Source organism: Meriones unguiculatus, chromosome 9 (assembly GCF_030254825.1).
Source record: "Meriones unguiculatus strain TT.TT164.6M chromosome 9, Bangor_MerUng_6.1, whole genome shotgun sequence".
In the NCBI taxonomy this organism is placed as follows: Eukaryota; Metazoa; Chordata; class Mammalia; order Rodentia; family Muridae; genus Meriones; species Meriones unguiculatus.
The window spans coordinates 13,839,721-13,865,894 of record NC_083357.1 but is presented as its reverse complement, the minus strand read 5'-3'; positions in this window follow the sequence as shown (position 1 = coordinate 13,865,894).

Below are 26,174 nucleotides of genomic sequence, written 5' to 3'. Positions count from 1 at the left end.
AAAAACTGGCGAGCCACCTGGTGCCTTCCCTGCAGATTGGGGACCCTTTCATTATCCCTACCTTCTTGTACATATATCAAATGTTTGCCAATACTCAACAGGTGCTGGACCTGCTGTTCAGACGGTGAGTCCCCAACTCCAAGCCCAGAGTTCTCAGATCCTCTTGCTGGTTCTGGGAAGAGCAATTACTTTTTAGAGAATTGTCATGATCCAGCAGCATGAAGTCAAAAAATTCTTCTCCCAGGATTGGTCCAAGGGTGTGGGCTGTCCAAAGCTAAGACCCTAATGGATGTGGCCCTAATGGATGTACCTTGAAGAAGCCCTCTATCCGAACCCAGTACTTCTGCGGCCTTGGTGAAAGCACTTCTTCCTTTATAAAGGAAGCTCTAGATCTATTGGGAATAAATAATAGAACTGTGTTCAGAACAGAGACCCATGAAGGGTAACCCAAGGGATCCTGTGACCATTGGCATGTCTGGATAAACATGTTTGTACTCATCTATTGTACAGATATATTAAAAGCACCTACTGTATGCAAGTGAACTAATAATCCCTAGACCAGAAAGACCTTGCAGGCTTTGAACTCCATTCCTCTCCAGGAATCATCCTGACCCTAGTAGTTGTTTTGGTTTTTGTTTGTTTGTTTGTTTTTGTTTTTTATTTTTTTATTGGTTTTTTTACTATTACACTTTATTCATTTTGTATCCCTCCATAAACCCCTTCCTCCTCCCCTCCTGATCCCACCCACCCTCCCCCTTCTTCACACATACCCCTCCCCAAGTCCACTGATAGGGGAGGTCCTTTTCTCCTTCCTTCTGATCTTAGTCTATCATATGACATGAGGAGCAGCTGCATTGTCATCTTCTGTGGCCTGGTAAGGCTGTTCCCCCGTCAGGGGGGAGGTGATCAAAGAGCAGGCCAATCACATTATGTCAGAGGCAGTCCCTCTTCATATTACTATGTAACCCACTTGGACACTGTACTGACATGTGCTACATCTGTACAGGGGTTCTAGGTTATCTCCATGAATAGTCCTTGATTGGAGTATGAGTCTCTGGGAAGTTCCCTGTGGTCAAATTTTCTGGTTCTGTTGCTCTCCTTGTGGGGTTCCTGTCCTCTCCAGATCTTACTATTTCCCACTTCTTACATAAGATTCCACGAACTCTACCCAACAGTTGACCATAAGTCTCAGCGTCTGCTTTGAAAGTCTATAGGGCAGAGGCTTTTGGAGGCCCTCTGTGGCAGGTTCCTAGGTTGTTTCCTGTTTTCTTCTTCTTCTGATGTCCATCTTCTTTGCCTTTCAGGATGGGGATTGAGCTTTTTAGTCAGGGTCCTCTCTTGATTAGTTTCTTTAGATGTACAGTTTTTAGTAGGTTTATCCTATGTTATGTCTATATGAGTGAGTATATACCGTGTGTGTCTTTATGCTTCGGGACAGCTCACTCAGGATGATCCTTTCTAGGACTCACCATTTACCTGTAAATTTCATGATTTCCTTATTTTTCATTGCTGAGTAATACTCCATTGTGTAGATGTACCACAATTTCTGCATCCATTCTTCAGTTGAGGGGCATCTGGGCTGTTTCCAGCTTCTGGCTATTACAAATAAAGCTGCTACAAACATGGTTTAGCAAATGCCCTTATTGTGTACTTGAGCCTCTTTTGGATATATGCCTAGGAGTGGTATGGCTGGATCTTGAGGAAGCGCTATTCCTAGTTGTCTGAGAAAGTGCCAGATTGAATTCCAGAGTGGTTGTACAAGTTTACATTCCCACCAGCAGTGGAGGAGGGTTCCCCTTTATCCACAGCCTCTCCATCATGTGCTGTCACTTGAGTTTTTCATCTTGGCCATTCTGATGGGTGTAAGGTGAAATCTCAGGGTTGTTTTGATTTGCATTTTCCTGATGGCTAATGAGGTTGAGCATTTCTTTAAGTGTTTCTGTGCCATTGTGCCATTCGATATTCCTCTACAGAAAATTCTCTGTTTAGCACTGTTCCCCATTTTTTAAGTGGATTACTTGGTTTGCTGTTTTTCAGCTTCTTTAGTTCTTTACATATACTGGATATTAGTCCTCTGTCAGATAGAGGGTTGGTGAAGAAACTTTCCCAATCTCTAGGCATTCGTTTTGTTTTGATGACTGTGTCCTTTGCTTTACAGAAGCTTTTCAGCTTCCTGAGGTGCCATTTATTGATAGTTGCTCTTAGAGCCTGTGCTGTTGGTGTTCTATTCAGGAAGTTGTCTCCTGTGCCAATGAGTTCAAGTGTATTCCCCACTTTATTTTCTAACTGATTTAATGTGTCTGGTTTTATGTTGAGGTCTTTGATCCACTTGGACTTCAGTTTTGTGCAGGGTGATAAGTATGGATCTATTTTCATTTTTCTACCTGTACATATCCAGTTGGACCAGCACCATTTGTCAAAGTGCTATTTTTCTCCATTGTATGGTTTTGGCATCTTTGTCAAAAACAGGTGTCCATAAGTGTGTGGGTTTATCTCTGGGTCCTCTGTTCAGATTCATTGATCCACCATTCTGTTTCTATGCCAGTACCATGCAGTTTTTATTACTGTTGCTCTATATTACACCCTAAGATAAGGGATGGAGATCTTTTATTGTAGAGGATTGTTTTAGCAATTCTGGGTTTCTTGTTATTCCATATGAAGTTGAGAATTTTTCTTTCCAGGTCTGTAAAGAATTATGTTGGTAATTTGATGGGAATTGCATTGAATCTGTAGATTGCTTTTGGTAAGATGGCCCTTTTTATTATGTTAATCCTGCCAAGCCATGAGCATGGGAGATCTTTCCATCTTCTGATATCTTCTTCTAATTCTTTCTTCAGAGACTTGAATTTTTTTTCATACAAGTCTTTTACTTGCTTGCTAGAGTTACTCCGAGGTACTTTATGTCATTTGTGGCTATTGTGAAGGGTGTTGTTTCCCTAATTTCTCTCTCAGCCCTTTTGTCTTTTGTATACAGGAGGGCTACTGATTTTTTTGAATTAATTTTGTATCCAGCCACTTTGCTGAAGGTGTTTATCAGCTGTAGAAGTTCTCTGGTAGAGTTTTTGGGGTCACTCACGTGTACTATCATATCATCTGCAAATAGTGATAATTTCACTTCATCATTTCCAATTTGTATCCCCTTGATCTCCTTCAACTCCTAGTTGTTTTTTAAGTGAGACACCTAGGACTTTACACGTGACATCCTTTATGGTCTCCTCTAGGTATGACAACTTCCAACCTTACTGTGAAGTTGATGAAGAAGTAAGTAACATCATCTGCACTTTCCTGGACGCATGGATGGACAAGAACCCTGCAGAGTTCTATCAGACCTCGGACCTGTCCATTCTGAAAAACCTGAAGACCTATTTGATTGTGAACTTGCCTTATTCTGACCTTCTTGTTCACGTCCATATGCTCCAGACACACTTGCTGAAAGAAGAGGCCAGTGATTCAGAGTCTGATGATGACAAAGATCCACATCCGGGGAGCCACACAACCTCAGACTCAGAGATAGAAGTGTGATAGTCGTCAGTGAAAACAGCAACTCTGGAGCCAGAACCAGCTTGTGCACCAGAGAAGGACAGCACAAAAACAACCAGAAGGTTCTGTGACACCTCAGCTGTTGGAACCAGATGTGGCAGCGGCACTCCAGCCACACACTTGATAGCCGCTGTGGAACCTGTATCCAGCATTGTTGGCTGATACAGTGTGTCTTTCACATATCTCACCCTTGGTGCAGTAGGTCGGCCTACTTAGAGAATGGCCCACAGCATTTCCACCCCTGTAGTTACCTTCCCCCATCCCCTGAGAAGTAGCCTTTTATTCTCCACTTTTTAATGTATTTACTCTGTTTGTTTTAATTGAATAATAATAACAATAAAATTTTAATTTAGTTTAATTTAATAACAATTTATTAAAACTTGTTGGTATTTTCATTGCCACAAAAAAAAAAAAGACATGGAGAGCCAAGATGACAGGATTGACCATGCTAGATATTAGAACAGCAGCTCAACAGCGAGAAAAGGGTGGCTTGCAGGCTGTGCTGTGGACCCCAAAGCATGAAATCTGTGTTTCTCAAGAGAGAGTACAACCCACAGGAATACTAGAAGGTCTATTTTCAGGCCACCCAGTCTTAAAAGGACCTGTTAGATGTCTATAGAACCTTTCACCCGAATACAAAAGAATATACCGTCTTCTCACACCTCATAGAACCTTCTCCAAATTCATCACATAGTTGGGCAAAAAGCAAGCCTCAACAGATACAAGAAGAATGAAATAATCCCTTGTATCATATCAGAACGCCATGGTCTGAAACTAGACCTCAACAATAATAGAAATAACAAAATGCCTACGCACACATGGAAACTGAACAACTCTCTATTCAGTGACAACTGGGATAGAGTGGAAATAAGAAAGAAATTGACTTCCTAGAATTCAATGAAAATGAAGGTACCACTTACCCTAAGAAAGCAGTGCTAACAGGAAAGTTCATAGCACTAAGTGCCTCTATAAAGAAATTTGAGGCATCTCATAACAGCAACTTAATGGCACATCTGAAAGATCTAGAAAAAAAAAAAAGCAGACACAAGAAGTAGACACTTAGAAATGATCAAACTCAGCTGAAATCATTACATTAGAAACAGAGAACAATTTAATCAAGGAAAGCAAACAGCTGGTTCTTTGAAAAAAATCAAGTTAGACAAACACTTAGCCAAACTAGAAGGAAGAGGGAAAATGTCTAAACCAACAAAATCAGAAATATAAAAGGGGATATAACAGACACTGAGGAAATCCAAAAAAATCATTAGGTCCTATTAAAGCCTATATGCAATAAAATTTGAAGATGTAAATGAAATGGACAATTTTCTTGGTAGATTCTGTTAACCAAAGCTGAACCAAGCTCCGGTAAATAAATCCTATATCCCCTAAGGAAATAGAAGGTGTCATCAAAGGTCTTAAAAAAAAAAAAATCCAGGGCCAGATGATTTCAGCCCAGAATTCTAACAGACTTTCAAAGAAGACCTAACACCAATACTCTTCAAACTATTCCACAAAATAGAAACAGAGGGAACATTACCAAGCTCATTCTATGAGTCCACAGTCACCTCTATACCTAAAGAACACAAAGACCCAACAAAGATTACTTCAGGCCAATCTTCATTATAAACACTAATGTTAATATACTGATCAAAATAGTTACACACTGAATTTAAGAACACATTAAAAATATCATCCACCATGAACAAGTAGGATTATTGTTCATCCTAGGAATGCAGGGGTAGTTCAACATTCAAAAATCCATCAATGTAATCCACCAGAAATAAACCCAATAACATATGAACACTTAATTTTTTTTACAAAGAAGTCAAAACCATACAATGGAAAGTAGATAGCATCTTCAACAAATGGTGCTGGTCTAACTATATCTACATGTAGAAAAATGCAAGTAGACCCATATTTATCACCCTGCACAAAACGAAAGTCCAAGTGGATCACAGACCTCAACATAATACCAGACACATTAAATCTTTTAGAAGAAAAAGTGGAGAAAAGCCTTGACCTCATTGGCACATGAGACAACTTCCTGAACAGAACACCAACAGTAAAGGCTCTAAAATCAACAATAAGTGGGACCTCATGAAACTGAAAAGCTTCTGTAAAGCAAAGGATACTGTCATCAGAACAAAACTACAGCCTACAGACTGGAAAAAGATCTTCACCAACCGTATATCTGATGGAGGGCTAATATCCCGAATACATAAGGAACTGAAGAGGTTAAACACCAACAAACCAAGTAATCCAATTTAAAAATGGGGTACAGAGCCAAACAGAGAATTCTCAACAGACGTATTTCTGAAAGGCAGAAAAAGTCTTACCAAAATGGTCGGCTTCCTTGGTCATCAGGGAAATGCAAATCAAAAGGACCCTGAGATTCTACCTCACACCCATTATAATGGCTAAGAACATAACTCAGGGGATTCTGGAGAGGTTGTGGAGAAAGGGGAACCCTCCTCCATTGCTGGTGGGAATGTAATCTTGTACAACCTCCCTGGAAATCAATCTGATGCTTTCTCAGAAAATTAGGAATAGTGTTATCTCAAGATCCAGCTATACCACTCCAGGGCATATACCCCCCAAAATGCCCCACCATTCAATAAGGGCATTTACTCAACTATGTTCATATTTTATTTGTAATAGCCTGAATCTGGAAACAACCCAGATGTCCCTAAACCGAGGAATGGATACTGAAAGTGTGGTACATTTACAGAACGGCATACTACTTGGCAATTAAAAACAAGGAAATCGTGAAATTTGCAGGCAAATGGTGGGAACTAGAAAAGATCATCCTGCATTAGCCAAACCAGAAGCAGAAAGACACATATGGTATATACACTCACTTATATGCAGCTAGTAGCCATATAATATAGGATAAGCATACTAAAATCTATAGTTCTGAACAAGCTAAACAAGAAGGAGGGCTCTAGGGAAGAGGCTGAAACTTCACTCAGAAGGGCAAACAGGATAGACACCAGAAGTAGAAGACAAGGAACAGGACAGGAGCCTTCCACAAAGGACCTCTGAAAATCTCTACCCACTAGGGTATTGAAGGAGATACTAAGACTCATAGGCAAACTTTGGGCAGAATGCAGGCAACCTTATAGAAGAAGAGGGAGATAGAAAGACTTGGAGGGGACAAGAACTCCACATGGAGAACAACACAGCTAAAAAACCTTGGCCCAGGGTGTCCTGCAGAGACTGATTCTCCAACAAAGGACCATGCATGGAGAGGACCTAGAGACCCTGCTCAGAGGAAGATGATAGGCTGCTCAGTTTCCAAGTGGGTTTTTCCCTAGTAAGGGGAGCAAGTGCTGTCTCTGACATTAACTCTGTACTGGCTCCTCGATCACCTTCCTCTGGTGGGGACAGTCTTGCCAGGCCACAAATGAAGATAATGCAGCCAGCCTTGATGAAACCTGATAGCCTAGGGTCAGATAGAAGGGGAGGAGGTCCTCCCCTCTCAGGGGACTAGAGAAAGGGCACAGGGGGAGAAGATGCAAGGTGGGTGGGGGCAGGAGGAGGTTAGGGAGGGGTCCACAGCAGAGATACAAAATGAATGAATTATAATAAATACAATTTTTAAAGCAACAAATAAAATCTCAAAACTGAAATAAAACCATATAGGATCCAGTATCTGTAGTCTTTCAGAGGAGCTATTGGTTGAATTTCTCCAGCATTTGGTAGCTTATTCTTCTTTTGAATAAATTCTTGGTCTTTTTTAACATATAAAAAACAAGATATCCTGAGCTAATAGAAATATAAAAATAGAAGATTATTAATATATTTTTCATTTATTTACTTATTTTACATCCTGATACCACTCCTTTCTCTTCTCTCCTTCTAATCCCACCCTCACACAAATGGATGGAACTAGAAAATATTTTTTCTGGGTTAACCCAGACCTAGAAAGACACAGATGGTATGTACTCACTAGTAGATACTAGCCATAAAGTACAGGATAGCCATGCTGCAATATACAAGACCAAGAAAGCTAAGTAACAAGGAGAGCCAAAGGGCAGGTGCTTTAATATCACAGAGAAAGTTTATAAAATAGACATGGAAGATAGATGGAAGAAGGGAACTGGGAGGGAGAATGTGTGGGGAGGGAAACAGGAAGAACCAAGTGTGACATTTTTCTTGACATCTTTAGTATTAGTTACGTCAACTTGATACAAGCTAGAGTCATATGAAGGGAGGGAACTTCAATTGACAAAATGCCTCTGTAAGCATCCATCTATAAGGTATTTTCTTAATTAGTGTCTGATGGGGGAGAGCCCAGCCCATTGTGGATGATACCATCCTTGGGCTGTTTGTCCTGGGTTCTACAATAGAGGAAACTGAGCAAGTCATGATGAGAACACCAGTAAGCAGCACTCCTCTATGGCCTCTGCATTAGCTCCTGCTTCCAAATTCCTGCCCTGTTTGAGTTTCTTTCCTGACTTAATTTGATGATGAACAGTGATATGGAAATGTAAGCCAAATAAACCATTTTCTTAAAAAAAAAAAAAGAATATCTTTATCCTAGCATTGAAAGTAGAGCAAACACCAAAAGTACAGGCTCTAAGATCATCAATCAATAAATGGGACCTCTTGAAACTGGAAAGCTTCTGTAAAGCAAAGGACACTGTCATCAGAACAAAATGACAGCCTACAGACTGGGAAAGGATCTTCACCAACCCTATATCTGACAGAGTGTTGATATCCAGCATATATAAAGAACTAAAGAAGTTAAAAAGCAATAAAGCAAGTAATCCAATTAAAACATGGGGTACGGAGCTAAACAGAGAACTTTCTGTAGAGGAATATAGAATGGCAGAGAAGCACTTAAAGAGATGCTCAACATCATTAGCCATCAGGGAGATGCAAATCAAAACGACCCTGAGATTTCACCTTACACCCATCAGAATGGCTAAGATGAATAATGCAAGTGACAACACATGCTGGAGAGGTTGTGGGGAAAGGGGAACCCTCCTCCACTGCTGGTGGGAATGTAAACTGGTACAACCACTTTGGAAATCAATCTGGCACTTTCTCAGACAATTAGGAATAGTGCTTCCTCAAGATCTAGCTATACCAGTCCTAGGCATATACCCAAAATTTGCTCAAGTACACAAGGACATTTGCTCAATCATGTTTGTAGCAGTTTTATTTGTAATAGCCAGAACCTGGAAACAACCCAAATGTCCCTCAGCGGAGGAATGGGTACAGAAATTGTGGTTGTTTTATACAATGGAATACTACTCAGCAATCAAAAACGAGGAAATCATGAAATTTGCAGGCAAATCGTAGGATCTACAAAAGATCATTCTGAGCGAGGTATCCCAGAAGGAGAAAGACACGCATAGTATGTACTCACTCATATAGTCCTATAAGATATGATGAACATAAAGAAATCTATACACCTATAGAAGATAAACAAGAAAGAGGACCCAGGGTAAGATAATCAGTCCTCACTTAGACAAATGGGAGGTGCATTGGTTGTAGGAGAAAACAAGTAACAGGACAGGAGCCTACCGCAGAGGGCCCCTGAAAGACTCTACCCAGCAGTGTATCAAAGCAGATACTAAAACTCATAACCAAACCTTTGGCAGAGTGCAGGGAATCATATGAAAGAAGGGGGAGTTAGTATGATGTGGAAAGGATAGGAGCTCCACAAGGACCAAATATATCTGGGCACATGGGTCTTTTCTGAGACTGACACTCCACCAAGGATCATGTGTGGATATAACCTAGAACCTCTGCTCGAATGAAGCCCGTGGTAGCTCAGTAACCAACTGGTTTCCCATAGTAAGGGGAACAGGGACTATTTCGGACAGGAACTCAATGGCAGGCTCTTTGACCTCCCCATCCCCCAAGGAAGGAGCAGTCCTGCTAGGCCACAGAGGAGGACTTTGCAGCCAGTCCTGAAGATACCTGATAAAACAGGGTCAGATGAAAGGGGAGGAAGTCCTCCCCAATCAGTGGACTTGGAAAGGGGCAGGGAGGAGATGAGGGAGGGAGGGAAGGTTTGGGAGGGAATGAAGGAGTAGGATACAGCTGGGATACAGAGTTAATAAAATGTAACTAATAAAAAATAAATAGAAAATAAATAAAGAAAGAAAAAAGAAAGAGAGAGATAGAGAGGAAGGAAGGAAGGAAGGAAGGAAGGAAGGAAGGAAGGAAGGAAGGAAGGAAGGAAGGAAGGAAGGGAAAAAGGAAGGAAGGAAGGAAGAAAGGAAGGAAGAAAGAAAGAAAGAAAGAAAGAAAGAAAGAAAGAAAGAAAGAAAGAGAAAGTAGAGCAAAACTGTACCAACTTAGCCTAGTCATTATCACATAGTCTCTTGTAGAGTATTAGCTAAGTTTCTTTCTGAATATCAGGCACTGTTCTTCATAGAACCTCAGAGCCAGTCTACAGGACTTATAGCTAAGAAATTGACACAAAGATGATGTCAATAGCTGAACAGTAGATTCTATTCATATCTATTTTTCTACACAGTACATTAAATTCAGTTGTCATCAATCCTTATCTTAGATATGATCCCTTAGTTATGTCTTGTCCTGATGAACTTGACACCTTCAAGATCTGTTTGGTCAGGTAGGTTATAAAACCTCTTTTTTTTTTTTTTTATGGTTGTTGTTGTGCCTAGACTTACTATACATTTTGGGGATGAATACCAAAGCGGTGATGGCGTTTTAGGGTGACATTATGATCAGAGGATAATGTCAATGTGACAGGTGATGATAACCTTGATCACTGTGTAAAGGTCATGCCTGCTTTGATTCTCAATTTAAAATGAAAGGTTTTTTTTTTTTCCCTATCCTGATTCTATTAGATGTGACTCATCACCTAGAATTCATTTGGAAGGAGTGGGAAGTCCAGCAAAGAAATCGGAGATATCCTAAACCCACTTTCCTGATGACTGAATGCCTGGAGAGAGATGCACAGGTTGGTGTCTAAGTCCCTTTAGTATTTCATATATTATTATCGAATAGTATGCACATCAATTATTCCTCTGATGTTCTAGCCATAGTGTTCTTTATCATTCATTTATCTATTTTAGTCACTGTAATTCTTCCTGAATAAAAATTTCCATTTTTTGCCCCACTTTTTACTTAATCAGTAAAAGTGTTTGCAAGCCCACCAGTTAAATGCATTCTTTTATAAAATTTGTCTTATCAAGGGGATACAAATCGGAAAGGAAGAGGTCAAAGTGTCACTATTTGCAGATGATATGATAGTATACATGAGCGACCCCCAAAATTCAACCAGAGAACTCCTCCAGCTGATAAACACCTTCAGCAAAGTTGCAGGATACAAAATTAACTCAAAAAAATCAGAAGCCCTCCTGTATACCAAAGACAAAAGGGCCGAGAAAGAAAATAGGGAAACAGCACCCTTTACAATAGCCACTAATAACATAAAGTACCTTGGGGTGACACTAACCAAGCAAGTGAAAAACTTGTTTGAGAAAAACTTCAAGTCTCTGAAGAAAGAAATTGAAGAAGATATCAGAAAATGATAAGATCTCCTGTGCTCATGTATTTTTTTTCATCAATTACACTTTATTCATTCTGCATCCCCCCATAAGCCCCTCCCTCCTCCCCTCCCAGTCCCACCCTCCCTCCTCCCTCTGCTTGCATGCCACTCCCCAAGTCCACTAATAGGGGAGGTTCTCCTCTCCTTTCTGATCTTAGTCTGTCAGTTCACATCAAAAGTGGCTGCATTGTCCTCTACTATGGCCTGGTAAGGCTGCTCCCCCCAGAGGGAGGTGATCAAAGAGCTCATGTATTGGTAGGATTAACATTGTGAAAATAGCCATCCTGCCAAAAGCAATCTACAGATTCAATGCAATTCTCATCAAAATACCAACTCAATTCTTTACAGACCTTGAAAAAAAGATTCTCAGCTACATATGGAGAAACAAAAAACCCCAGAATCTCCAAAACAATCCTGTATAACAACAGATCATCTAGACGTATCTCCATCCCCGATCTCAAGTTGTACTACCAAGCAATAGTAATAAAAACTGCATGGTATTGGCATAAAAACAGAAAGGAGGATCAATGGAACCGCATAGAAGACCCAGAAATAGACCCACACACCGATGAATACTCGATTTTTGACAAAGAAGCCAAAACCATTCAATGGAAAAAAGACAGCATCTTCAACAAATGGTGCTGGTCCAACTGGATGTCTACATGCAGAAAAATGAAAATAGATCCATATTTATCACCCTGCACAAAACTAAAGTCCAAGTGGATCAAAGACCTCAACATAAAACCAGATACTCTAAATCTGTTAGAAGAAAAAGTGGGGAACTGCCTAGAACTCATTGGCACAGGAGACAACTTCCTGAACAGAACACCAGCAGCACAGACTCTAAGAGCAACAATCAATGAATGGGACCTCATGAAACTGAAAAGCGTCTGTAAAGCAAAGGACACCGTCATCAAAACAAAGCGACTGCCTACAGATTGGGAAAGAATCTTCACTAACCCTTTATCTGATGGGAGGACTAATATCCAGTATATACAAAGAACTAAAGAAGCTGAAAAACAGCAAACCAAGTAATCCAATTAAAAAATGGGGAACAGAACTAAACAGAGAATTCTCGACGGAGGAATATCAAATGGCAGAGAAACACTTAAAGAAATGCTCAACCTCATTAGCCATTAGGGAAATGCAAATCAAAACGACCCTGAGATTTCACCTTACACCCGTTAGAATGGCCGAGATGAAAAACTCAAGTGACAACACATGCTGGAGAGGTTGTGGAGAAAGGGGAACCCTTCTCCACTGCTGGTGGGAATGTAAACTGGTACAACCACTCTGGAAATCTATCTGGCACTTTTTAAGACAATTAGGAATAGTGCTTCCTCAAGACCCAGCTATTCCACTGCTAGGTATATACTCAAACTTTGCTCAAGTACACAAAAGGGACACTTGCTCAACCATGTTTATAGCAGCTTTATTTGTAATAGCCAGAACCTGGAAACAACCCAGATGTCCATCAATGGAGGAATGTTTACAGAATTTGTAAAACATTGTATTTTTACACAATGGAATACTACTCAGCAATCAAAAAGGAGGAAATCATGAAATTTGCAGGCAAATGGTGGGATCTAGAAAAGATCATTCTGAGTGAAATATCCCAGAAGAAGAAAGACAAACACGGTATATACTCGCTTATATAGACCTACAAGATATGATAAACATAATGAAATCTATATACCTAAAAAAGATAATCAAGAGAGTGGACATGGGATAAGATGATCAATCCTCATTTAGAAAGACAGATGGGATGTGCATTGAACGTATGACAGGAGTCTACTGAGCGCATCTGAAAGTCTCTAACTAGAAGTGTTTGCAAAGTAGATACAAAGACTCATGACCAAACCTTTGGCAGAGTACAGGGAATCGGAATCATATGAAAGAAGGGGAGTTAGTATGATGTGGAAAGGATAGGAGCTCCACAAGGACCAAATATATCTGGGCACAGGGTCTTTTCTGAGACTGACATTCAACCAAGGACCATGTATGGATATAACCTAGAACCTCTGCTCAGATGTAGCCTGCGGTAGGTCAGTAACCAATTGGTTTCCCAAAGTGAGGGGAACAAGGACTATTTCTAACAGGAACTCAATGACTAGGTCTTTGACCTCCCCACCCCCCAAAGGGAGGAGCAGTCCTGTTAGGCCACAGAGGAGGGCTTTGCAGCCAGTCCTGAAGATACCTGATAAAACAGGATTGGGATGAATGGGAGGAGGTCCCCCCTATCAGTGGACTTGGAAAGGGGCAGGGAGGAGATGAGGGAGGGAGGGTGGGATTGGGAGGGAATAAGGGAGTGGGACACGGCTGGGATACAGAGTTAATAAAATGTAACTGATAAGAAAAAAATAAAATTAAAAAAACAAAAAAAAGGAAATAAAATTTGTCTCGGCCATTGTATCTCTTCACATCAATACAATAGTGACTAAGGAAAATGTTATACAAATTAGCAAGCTATTGATATGACAGGCAAGTTATTGATATAACAGGTTTATGGTAGAAAGTTAATGTTAGGGACTTTAGATTAGTAAAGCAGTTCAAAACTATAAAGGGGTCTTAACAGAGATGGAAGACAGTGGTACTGAGAGTAATGTATGATGGCCTGGTTCAAGAAGTTTCACAGGGGAAGAATATTAATAAGTAGCATGGAAACCATTCCTGTGACAGTTTGGCAAAGAATATGTTGCTTTTTACCTTCGTCCTAAAAATCTGCCCAAGGTTAAATCAAAGGGCTTTGGATTAATGGTTTTAACAGAGAGGATTTCAAGACAGTCTAGTATTAACTGGTGTCTTGTTGTTATTAGTAATCACTCTAATTTAGAACTACAATGAAAAGGAGCAAGCTGGACACAGAGAAGTACAAAATGCACAGTTTGAGGAATAAAAGAGCACCAGAAAGTATAAAGAAGCTAAGTCAAGTGCTAAAGGAAATAAAAGTTTAAAGCAAAGCTGGATGTTAAGTGGAATAAAAGAAGTGGTGACCTCAGGGCAAGACCCCACCCAGCTAAGCTTCTAGCTTATATACAGGAATTGAAGAAAAGCTTAAGCAGGGAAGAAAAGCATCAACAAAAGAAAGGTGATGCAAAAGTAATGAAAGAGACTCCACATTCCAGCCCTATCAAACAGCAGAAGTTGGTAGCCACCACGCCGTTTTGGCTTTAGAGTCCAGGATACAGGAATGGGGTTGTGAAATCTCCCTCATATCTAAGGAAGGTCATTGAGGTCCTGTGTGTGTCAAGGGAAGCCCTGCAGAGAAGCTCCGGGAAGCCATTTCATGAAGCTGTGAAGGTGAAGCTTGGGTTACCGGGAAATCCCCAAGATGCGGTGGAGATGTCAGAGTCAAGGGATACCTGCCAAGGAAAACTGCAAACCAGGTGTGGAACCAGCCCAAGAGAGAGAAATATCTTTCAGTCAACAAAACTGAAAGGAGTTGCAGACCTAAAGAGCACATTGGCATCAGACATAGACCTGAAGAATGTGAAGTTTGTCATGCTGGTTTTGGATTTGCTTTGGTCCAATATTTCCTCACTACTCTCCCTTTTGTAATGGTAATAGTAATGTATACTTTATGGCCATTGTATGTTGGAAATATGTGATGTGCTTTTTTGTTCTGGTTTTACATGGGTGATACAGTTAAGAAACTGCATTAGTCTCAGAAGAAACTTTGAACTTTGGATTTAAAATAGCATTTAGACTGAAAGACTATAAGGACTTTTGAAGTTGGATTGAATACATGTTTGCATTATAATATGGCTATAAGCCTATGGGGCCAGGGAGTGTAATGTCAAGATTTGAATGAGAATGGCCCTGATAGTCTCATAGAATTGAATGGTCACTAGGAGCAATTTGAGAAAAAATAGGAGGTCTGGCTTTGTTGAGTAGGTGTAGCCTTGTTAGAGGAAATATGTCACTGGAGGTAGGCTTTGAGGTTTTCAAAAGACACTTAGGCTTACATTTTTCACCAAACCTACTTTATTTAGGGTTCTTAAGCACCTTTACCTCCCTTCCAACCTGCCACAAACTTAGGTAGGAGATTGGTATGGAAAAGGGCTGTAGACCTCTTTTATCAACTTCCTGCTGACAAAGGTTAATGGGTTTTTAGGGAATTACCAGACTCAGTAGTCAGGATACCAGCAGTCCAGTTCAAAAGCCGTCACTAAGAGGCAACACAAAGTCAGTGAAAGTCGCAAGACTCAGTTGGATTGCCCAGAGAAGCTCTCTGGAACATTTCTCTCTGCAAAGTCAAGTGTCAAAGCACAAAGATCAGCACCGTGATGCCAATCCAAAAAGCGATGTCTCACTCTGCATGGACCTCTGTGTTTGTCATCTCCTCCAAGTCCACCCACGGATGTTCTTAGCTGGCCAAAGTCACAGCCTCACACGTGAGAGCTCATAGATCTCAGCTATTATTCCTGAGCCATGCTGGCTGTCATGCTTCTTGCCATGATGATAATAGACTGACACTGAAACTGTAAGCAAGCCATCAATTAAATGCTTTTATAAGATTTGTTTTGGTCATCACGTCTCTTCAGAGCAATACAACTTTAACTAAGACAGCGTTTAAATAATAGACTGAAAGATACTTTATTTTGGTGGATATCACTCAAAGTTATCATTTTTTCCTTTGGTCATTTAAAGACTGAAATTGGTTTCTGGCACTAAAAACATTTCCCTTTGTGACAGGGTCTCATTTTAAAGAGATTTCCTTGCATTCTGGTATAAAATACTATCCATAATTATAGTTTTTCTGATCTAGTTCTTAAGTCTTCAATAGTGTAAGAGTTCCAGAACATGTTTGGAGATATAGATTGAGTGATCTCAATCTCTCCCTTGGGATACCACGTATCCATATTGATGCATCTATATATACCTTAAAAATATGTTTATATTGAGATACTCTACCAGCATGTCATTAGAGGTTCATTTTACATTGTTCCTTGCCTATTAATAATGTTGCTTTTGAAAGAAAAAATTCTGACTTTCTGGTCTAACCATATATTATTTTATGAACATCTAATATATTTTTGAAATAGTTTCAAAACAAATAACCTGCACTTCTTTGAGGAACATTTTTGCATACCAGAAGCTGTGTTTCTCTCCTTCCCCAGCACTCTGATTGTCTAGTTAAAATAATCAGTGCTTCTGAAAGGCCAGTTATTTTTCTCCTTACCTTCTGTAGTGAGGTTAAGCTGTATGTTTATGATATACATTGGGACTCATTTGCCAAAGTCTACATTCCATCTTAGGACTCTGAGACACACTAATTCTCCATCTCATTGTCTTCTTCGTGAAATAGTGCAGTGTAGGTCTCCAGCTCTAGTCTTAGATTTTTCTATCTAAGACTAGTGTATTTTCAGATACACAGGTTCTCTTGAACTATGTGTTCTGTATCTGTAGATCCAAAGGGTAATATTTAAACAATTGTCCTACTTGGACATGCACTCATTTTCTTGTCATCGTTCTCTTCACAATCCAGCAGGCCAGCTATTTAGAGAGCAGTTATACTGTTCTGGGGATTCTAAGTGACCCAGTGATAAGTACAGGTTTGCAGATATGGCAGGGTTCAACCTCAGAGCCTTGAGCATCCACATCATGGATTTTTAGGGGTTCTGCCATCTCCTGCGGCTACTGAGGCATACCTGTAGCTTTAATGTCTGCTACATGTAGGGTTAATCTGCCTTCTAATAAAACTGAGTTTTATCACTAATTAATTTTCATCTTTGTCTATAAAAACACTTCATGTTTAAACATTTATTTTGTGAAATTAATGTCATATGTTGCATGAAAATGGGATATGTCAGCAGTAAAATAAGAGATTTCATCATCTTTCAAGGGAAAGCTTGTCTCTCGTTGTGCCTTCTTGGTGGAGTTAAGACACCTGTAAACATGAGACATATGAGCCCAATGCTGGCATAACAAATCATTGTTTCATATCAATATTTTTCATTAGGAGGATACAGTTATATGAAAGCGTAGCACAGCACAAACATGAACCAGTAACATGACCATTTACTCTATCTGTCAAACAGTGCATACTGATGGCATAGCGTTCTACTCGCTGAACTTCATATAGTAGCAAAATAAATTTTTTTGTACCCAGTGTTACCACAAATAGGTAAACAACACTGTTGTTATGATGCTAACATGGTTAGCACTTGGTTAAGCAATAGGATTTAAAAATTGCTTTTAATAAGACATAATTTATGCTGCAAGGGCTCATGTACAAGAAGTTTTTAAAAATGTGTTTTTAATTGAAATAAAATTACATTACTTCCTCATCCCATTACTCCATCAAATCTTACCCTCCTTTGGATCCCTCCTATGCCACCCTACTTTTAAGTTGGTAACCTCTCTTTCTTACGCGCGTACTTACACATGCATGTTCATATGTACAGCACACGTATCCTACTGTGTCCTTTTTTTATATGTACATGATTGAAAGACTGAAAACCCATTACACAACAAATAAGGGGGTAATCCTGAGGAAAGACCAAATTCTCCTCCCAGCACTTAGTAGTTGCCTGTGGGTGGGACCCCATGGAAATGTCCCCTTTCCACAGTAAAATCTCCATTTATATTGATGTTGCTCCAGTCTCGTTAATGCAGCCATTTCTAGGAGAGACTGTTTCACAGTAGAGTTCCTATTATTCTGGTTCTTACAATCTTTCCTACCCCTCTTCCTTGTTGTTCCCTGAGCCATAGATGCAGGAGCTGTGGTATAGATGTAAATGTTAGGTGACGGTTCCCCACAATCCATTGATCTCTGTATTGTGTCTAATTGTGGTTTTCTGTGATGATCTCTACTTACTATAAAAAGAAGCTGCTCTGAGGGAGGATGGTAGCTTCACTTATCTGAGTGCAAGGATTTAAATTCAAAATGTAGTAAGGAATTAAGCTGTTCTAGCAAAGTGGTGGAAATAGGTTCTTTTCTAAGTCCCATAGTTTTAGTAGCTCTGGGAAGATGACTTGGTTTCCAGTACCTAGCATGATTTCTATCCCCCTGAATGGCCTTAAATCCAATTAGATATCTGTTGGTTGTCACCAATATGTGACTACCACATATTAAACCTTTACAGATTTATTTATTTATTTATTTATTTATTTATTTATTTATTTATTGCCATGCTGACCATTGTCTTGGTTCATAGGTGTTACAATTGGGATGGACTGTTTAGTTGCCCCCCTCCCTTGTACCTTTCATAATATTTTCTGGAACCATGGAAGCCTGGCTGTAAGAAAGAAGCTTTCAGATCAGGTCCAGTTTGAACAGTCTGAGTCCTGTGTCCTAAGTATGATGTTTGTATTAAAAGGATCGCTCCTTCAATCGCTGATGAGGAACTCAGGACTATATTGATGATCCATGTTATTTTGGGAGTCACTTAGACATGTTGCACAACCCTTCAAGTGGAGGGTTCTCATAAATGGTCCTGGGCTTTTGGTACTCTGGTTCCTGTGAGTCGTTGTCAGTTCAAGGAACTTCACAGTATATATACTGTGTTTGTATTTACACAGTATGTAAGAAATGTATATTTATAATATTTATCTATATAGCATAGCATACAAACTGGTCCAGTTTCATTGAAAGTTCTCATGTAGTAAGTGATTATATAAAAACTTTGTCTTTCTTTTGGCTTATATGATATGCATTTTTGCTTTTTAAATATTGAACTACATATTGATATTTTTGTAATTTAAACTAGAATTTTGTTGTAGACATTGCTGGCAGGGTATTATATTATCTAATATGACAATCTCAATGTCATGAATAATTCATGTTTACTAATTATATGATGAGCAGTATGATTGAACTAATATATACACTTTAGGGTACTGTTTTCCACTTGTTCTATCATTTTTTTTTTTATTTTTCTGACTACTTTCTAACTGTTAGAGATTTTCGTTTCCTCTGTTGACTGATTTATACTATTAAAAATAATTTCTCCAAAGTTTTCATGATACAACTTAATTAATCTGAACTTACATTCAAACCAAAGCATTCTCCTTAGCTTTTAGTATATGAAGCTTCAAAGAAATTATTTCTAATTCGCCCCATCCTCTGTATTATTTTTTTACATATTTTACTTTTCTATAAGCTCTACATTTGAACACATTGGCAATAAATTTTCCTTAGAAAGTCAAGTATAATTTTCTACAAATGAAAGTATGAATCAAACCTTATAGTTGATTTTTCCATTTTCAATTATTTTAATTTTACTACATTTGAATTTTTATTTGGAAGTTTTGGTAGTTGGAAATTTTTATTTATTTATTAAAATTTATTCACTTTGCATCTGTGCTGCAGCATCCTCCCTCTTCTCTCCTTATGCCCATAGTCCCCTAGAGGACTATGTCTCTTGAGAGGGGAGGACCACTTCCCCTTCTATCTGACCCTAGCCTATAAGGTCTCAAAAGGGTTAGCTGTATCATATTCCTCTGTGTCCTAGCAAGGCTGTGAACCCCCCCCCCACACACACACACAAGGAGAGTTGAACAAAGAGCCAGCCATTGAATTCATGTCACAGACAGCCCCTGCTCCCTTACTAGAGAACCCATTTGGAAACTGAGCAGCCTATGGATTTCCTTTGAACAGGGTGGGTCCTCTCCATGCATGGTCCTTAGTTGGAGAATCAGTCTCTGCAGGACATTCTGGGCCAAGGTTTTTTGCCTGTGTTGTTCTCCATGTGGGGTTCCTGTACCCTCCAAGTCTTTCTATCTCCCTCTTCTTCTATAAGGTTGCCTGCATTCTGCCCAAAGTTTGCCTATGAGTCTTAGTATCTCCTTCAATACCCTAGTGGGTAGAGATTTTCAGAGGTCCTTTGTGGAAGGCTCCTGTCCTGTTCCTTGTCTTCTACTTCTGGTGTCTATCCTGTTTGCCCTTCTGAGTGAGGTTTCAGCCTCTTCCCTAGAGCCCTCCTTCTTGTTTAGCTTCTTCAGAACTATAGATTTTAGTATGCTTACTCTATATTATATGGCTACTAGCCACGTATAAAGTGAGTATATACCATATGTGTCTTTCTGCTTCTGGTTTGGCTAATGCAGGATGATCTTTTCTAGTTCCCACCATTTGCCTGCAAATTTCATGATTTCCTTGTTTTTAATTGCTAAGTAGTATGCCATTCTGTAAATGTACCACACTTTCAGTATCCATTCCTTGGTTTAGGGACATCTAGGTTGTTTCCAGATTCAGGCTATTACAAATACAAAACTGCTATGAATGTAGTTGAGCAAATGTCCTTATTGAATGGTGGGGCATCTTTTGGGGTATATGCCCTGGAGTGGTATGGCTAGATCTTGAGATAACACTATTCCTAATTTTCTGAGAAAGCATCAGATTGATTTCCAGGGAGATTGTACAAAATTACATTCCCACCAGCAATGGAGGAGGGTTCCCCTTTCTCCACAACCTCTCCAACATGTATTGTCACTTGAGTTTTTCATCTTGGCCATTCTGATGGGTGTAAGGTAAAAATCTCAGGGTTGTTTTGATTTGCATTTCCCTGATGACTAAGGAAGCTGACCATTTTGGTAAGACTTTCTCTGCCTTTCAGAAATTTGTCTGTTGAGAATTCTCTGTTTAGCTCTGTACCCCATTTTTAAATTGGATTTCTTGGTTTGTTGGTGTTTAACCTCTTCAGTTCTATATGTATTCTGGATATTAGCCCTCAGTCAGATATAGGGTTGGTGAAGATATTTTTTCCAGTCTGTAGGCTGTAGTTTTGTTCTGATGACAGTATCCTTTGCTTTACAGAAGCTTTTCAGTTTCATGAGGTCCCACTTACTGTTGATCTTAGAGCATGTGCTGTTGGTGTTCTGTTCAGGAAGTTGTCTCATGTACCAATGAGGTCAAGGCTTTTCTCCACTTTTTCTTCTAAAAGATATAGTGTGTCTGGTATTACGTTGAGGTCTCTGATCCACTTGGACTTTCGTTTTGTGCAGGGTAATAAACATATGTCTACTTGCATTTTTCTGCATGTAAATATAGTTAGACCAGCACCATTTGTTGAAGATGCTATCTTCTTTCCATTGTATGGTTTTGACTTCTTTGTAAAAAATTAAGTGTCCATAGGTTAGTGGGTTTATTTCTGGTGGATTACATTGATGGAGTTTTGAATTTTGAACCACCCTTGCATGCTTGGGATGAAGCATACTTGTTCCTGGTAGATATTTTTTAATGAGTTCTTGGATTTGGTTTGTGAGCATTTTATTGAGTATTTCTGCTTCAATGTTCATAAGCTAGATTGGTCTTAAGTTCTCTTTCTTTGTTGTGTCCTTGTGCTGTTTAGGTAGCAATGAGACTGTGGCCTTATAGAATGAAGTAGGTAATGTCCTCTCTGTTTCTATTTTGTGGAATAGCTTGAAACTCTTCAAGCTATTGGTGTTAGCTCTTCTTTGAAGGTCTGCTAGTATTCTTGGCTGAAACCATCTGGTCCTGGTCTTTTTTTTTTTTTTTTTTTTTTTGATGGGAGATTTTTGATGATACCTTCTATTTCCTTAGGGGATATAGGACTATTTAATTTATTTATCTGAGCTTGGTTCAGTTTTGATAAATAAAATCTATAAAGAAAATTGTCCATTTCATTTACATCTTCAAATTTTGTTGCATATAGGCTTTTGAAATAGGACCTACTGATTCTTTGGGTTTCCTCAGTGTCTGTTGTTATGTCTCCCTTTTCATTTCTGATTTTGTTGATTTGGACAGTGTCCCTCTGCCTTTTAGTTAATTTGGCTAAGGGTTTGTCTATATTATTGATTTTTTCAAAGAACCAACTCTTTGGTTTCCTTGATTATTTGAATTGTTCTCTTTGTTTCTAATGTATTGATTTCAGCTCTCAGTTTGATTCTTTCTATGTGCCTGCTCCCCTTGGGTGTGTCTGCTTCTTTTCTTTTTTCTAGTGCTTTCAAGTGGCCATTAAGTTGCCTTTATGAGATGCCTGAAATTTCTTTATGAAGGCACTTTAGTGCTATGAACTTTCCTCTTAGCACTGCTTTCATTGTGTGCCATAAGTTAGGGTAAGTTGTACCATCATTTTCATTGAATTTTAGGAGGCCTTTAATTTCTTTATTTCCTGTCTGTCCCAGTTGTCATTATGTTAGAGTTGTTCAGTTTCCATGTGTCCATATTTTTTTTTTTTTTTGTTATTTCTGTTATTGTTGAAGTTAAGTTTTGGGACCATGGTGGTCCTAATATGACACAAGGGATTATTTCATTCTTCTTGTATCTGTTGATGCTTTCTTTGTGCCTGATTATAAAGTCAATTTTAGAGGAGTTTCCTTTGGTGCTGAGAAGGTGGTATATACTCTTTTGTGTTTGGGTGAGGGTTTCTATAGACATCTATTTGGTCCATTTGATTTAAGAACTCTGTTAAGTGTCATTATTTCTCTGTTTAGCTTCTGTCTAATCAATGATATGTCCTGTGGCGAGAGTGAGGTGTTGAAGTCTTCCACTATAAAGGTTAGGGATAAATGTATGATTTAAGCTTTAATAATGTTTCTTTGACAAATTTAGGAGCCCTTGTGTTTGGTGCATAGATGTTCAGGATTGTGATGTCCTCCTTGTGTTTTCTTTTTTTTTTTTTTTACTTTGATGAGAATAAAGTGTCCTTCTCTATCTTTTTTTATTATTTTTTGTTAAAATCTATTTTGTTAGATAATAGGAAGGCTCTCCAGCTTGCTTCTTGTGTCCATTTGCTTGGAAAACCTTTTTCCAGCCCTTTACTCTGAAGTAGTTTCTATCTTTGTTGCAGAGGTATGTTTTTGAATGCAGCAGAAGGTTAGATTCTGCTTCTGCAACCAAACTGTTCTTCTGTGTCTTTTTATTGGAGCGTTGATGTTAATAGATATTAATGACCGCTGATTGTTAGTTCCTTTTATTGTGAAGTTGGTGGTGCTTTTGTGTTTCTGTGCTTGTTTTCTTTTGCTTTTTTGATGTGATGGTGTCTTTATCCTGCATTTTTTGGGGTGTAGTTGATCTCATTGGGTTGAAGTTTTCCTTCTAGCATCTTCTGTAGGTCTGGATTGTTACGTGCATATATAAGTGCATATATATATATATATACATACATATATATATACATATATATATTTAGTTATGTCACAGATGTAGATGTTTTCTACATCTATGTTGATTGAAAATTTTGCTGGATATAGTAGTGTATGATGGTATCTGTGATCTCTAAGTGTCTGCATCATATCTGCCCAGGCCCTTCTGGCCTTCATAGTCTCTGTTGAAAAGTCAGGGTTTTTGTCCATCCAAGTGTCCAGGAAGGTGCAGGTGATGTGATTTACTTCTTCAACTTCATAGTAAGGTTGGAAGCCTTTATAACTAGTAGAGACCAGAAAGGATGTCACCTTAAAATCCTAGGCATCTCACTTAAAAAACATCTAGGGGCAAGATGATTCCTGTAGAGAAATGGAGTTCAAAGCCTGCAAGGTCTTTCTGTTCTTACAGTAGGTGCTTTCAATATATCTCTACAATGTGTGAGTACAAATAGGTCTATCCAGACATCTCTATGGTCACAGGGTCCCTTGGGTTACCTTTCACTGTCTTTACTCTGGACATAGTTCTATTTGGTACTCCCAATAGTTCTAGAGCCTCCTGTACAAAGGAAAGAAGTGTTTTCACCAAGGCCTCAGAGTAATGGGCATTCTTCAAGGTACATCCATTAGGGTCTCAGCTCTGGGCAGCCAACACCCTTGGACCAATCCTGGGGGAAGAATTTTCTGACTTTATGATGCTGGATCATGACAATTCTTTAAACAATAAGTAGACAGAGTTCTTCCCAGAACCAGCAAGAGGATCTGAAAACTCTGGGCTTGGAGTTGGGGACTCACTGTTTGAACAGAAGGTCCAGCACCTGCTGAGTATTGGCAAACTTTGGATATATGTACATGAAGGCAAGGACAATGAAAGGGTCCCCGATCTGCAGGGAAAGCACCAGGTGGTTCACCAAGTTTTCTCCCATGTTGGTACTGATGTGGGTCTCTCCATGTTTGTTAGGGCAAACTACTGCTCCCCATGAGGAGAGATCAAGGTCGATGGCTCAAACAGTCACAGTTCTGTAACATTCTGATTGGTTATGATCATTCCAATTCATGCGAAAGATATCCAATTTGCTTTAAGGGATTTGAGTAGGTTTTTGGTTGTTTTCTGTTGCTATGAATATTTATTGTCATTGGGAAATGGTTATAAATTATTAATGGTCTTATTCAGAGACAAAACAAGGTTAAATTCAGGGATTTCTTTTTTTCCCTTTTTCTTTTCTCTTTTTTTCTTAGATAAGGAGAAAAGGGCTTCAGAAGAAAGAAAGGGGAATACAAGAATATCTTATAGGAGTAATAAGACAAAAGGTATATTATTGAATATACTCAAGTCTATTTGTTATTCTCAAATAAGGTTATTTTTAACTCTAATATAGGATTTTGCATATTGATGCAAAAATAAGTCTATTTTTAGTTCATTGGTAAATTTTAGTATATTGATACAAATTCAAGTTTACTTCCAATACTTTTAAACTACTATTACAAACTGTTTAGGGTATTAGGGTAATGTAAGTTAATTGCTAGTCAATCAATTCATGGTCATGTCAGACACTAGTCTAATTTATCACACTAGTAACAGACAGATAAGATTTTGCAGACAGATCATTTACATAAAGATAGGCAAGTCTTCAAAAACTTCAGAGAGCTACAGATTACAGCATTTAAAAAATGTCTATATTGACTCTCCCAAGCAGTGTATCAAGGCAGATGATGAGACACTGAACCAACTTTGGGCAGACTGTAGGGAATCCTATGAAAGAAGGTGAAGAGTGGGATCTGGAAAGGACAGGAACTCTACAAGGAGAGCAACAGAACCAAAATATCTAGGCCCAGGGGTCTTTTCTGAGACTGATATTCCAACCAAGGACCATTCATGGATAAAACCTAGAACCCTTGCTCAGATGTACTCCATGGCAGCTCAGTATCCAAGTGGGTTCCCTAGTAGAGGGAACTAGGGACCATGTCTCTGAAATGAACTCAGTAGTGGGCTCTTTGACCACCCCCGGGAGGGGGGAGCAGCCTTGCCAGGCCACAGAGGAGGACAATGCAACCAGTCCTGATGAAACTTGATAAGCTAGCATCAGATGGAAGGGGAGGAAGACCTCCCCTATCAGTGGACTTGGGAATGGTCATGGGATGAGAAGAGGGAGGGAGAGCAGGATTGGGAGGGGGCGAGGGATGGGGCTACAGCTGGGATACAAAGTGTATAAACTGTAATTAATAAAAAAAATAAAATTTTAATTAAAAGACGTCTTTATTATATTAAAGATTCTTTGACAATGAGACAGCTAATCTCCTTGTAAAGGGGGCCTACCTCAATGAAGATGATGAGCATTGAAGAACCTTTATATGGAGATGGCTTCAAATGTGGCAAATGAGCCCCCTGGGCAAAAATAAAATGCCCTCCTTTCACTACAGAAAAAATTCTACCAAAAATTGGCAAGCTTAGATGCAGGACAAATCGACTGCAGAACTCTGCCAAGACAGGGTAAGCAAGTCCTAAATAGTTCCTGCTTCATATATATGTCTGTCAAATATACTGAGTCAGAAGGCTAAAAATGATGCCCCAACATTATAGAGAGTTCTGGGTGAATATTCAGGCAGCAATCTGTCTCTGTTGATTTTTTTTTTTTTTTTTTGGAAGCTGCTAACATGCATTTCCTATTTACTCCAGCAGTAACTAATTTTATTCCTTCTCAAGTATCTGGTGAGGTTGAAGACCAAATAGATATATTTCTAAAATTAAGCTTAAGTTGTTTAGAATTTAAGAAAATATTTTCATATACATAATTTTCATATAGGTAATATCTTATTTTCAATAAGGATAAAAGTTAATTTAGGTACTCTAATTAGAACTCTAAACTTGTCAAAATAGGATAGATCATCAAATACTTTCTCCTAAGTTGCCAAATGCACATGGGCTGGACATTGCACATCTAAATCTTACTTAATAGTTTTCATAACTGTTTTGTAATTATTATTGTATTGAAGAAAGGGAGCCTTTTATTGGACTTAAAGGGGCAAATGTTGGTTTAATGTTCTTATAGAA